The sequence below is a fragment of the Penaeus monodon genome, chromosome 21, assembly GCF_015228065.2.
Source record: "Penaeus monodon isolate SGIC_2016 chromosome 21, NSTDA_Pmon_1, whole genome shotgun sequence".
Classification (NCBI taxonomy): Eukaryota; Metazoa; Arthropoda; class Malacostraca; order Decapoda; family Penaeidae; genus Penaeus; species Penaeus monodon.
In genome coordinates, this window is record NC_051406.1 from 23,827,201 (window position 1) to 23,827,582 (window position 382).

A 382-nucleotide genomic window follows, 5' to 3' on the forward strand; every position below is an offset into this window, starting at 1 on the left:
GAATTCATAAATCAAATTCAAACATCTGTTTAACTCTGTTTATTATGTTACTGATGCCACATCAATGTATAATTGCAATGAATCTGATACCCTTGCTGTCAGTTGTTGCTGTCTTATTGATTGGTGCTGTCAGACCGTCTCTCGTTACAGTAAAGTGAATTATATAACAAAATATAATTCTAGAGGCGAGGGAAAAACGTACGATAATATGAAAAACAAAGTACGACATCGACAGCAGCAAAGAAAGTGACGCCGGCTGCAGTAAGCCGAAAGTACGATAATTACCAAAAGAAAAGCCTCATATCTTAGAACATATTTACCTGAGGGGAAAGTCTCCTCTTTACTTGAAGGAGGAGGTTTCAAGGGGAAAGCGCCGGGATTC

At 38.5% G+C, this 382-nt stretch overlaps 1 protein-coding gene across 1 annotated transcript in view; it reads left to right on the plus strand.

The window, feature by feature from the left end:
• The window catches only part of LOC119586370, a gene marked incomplete in the record, with an annotated part of 38,470 nt that overhangs the window by 21,183 nt on the left and 16,905 nt on the right, over positions 1 to 382 (plus strand).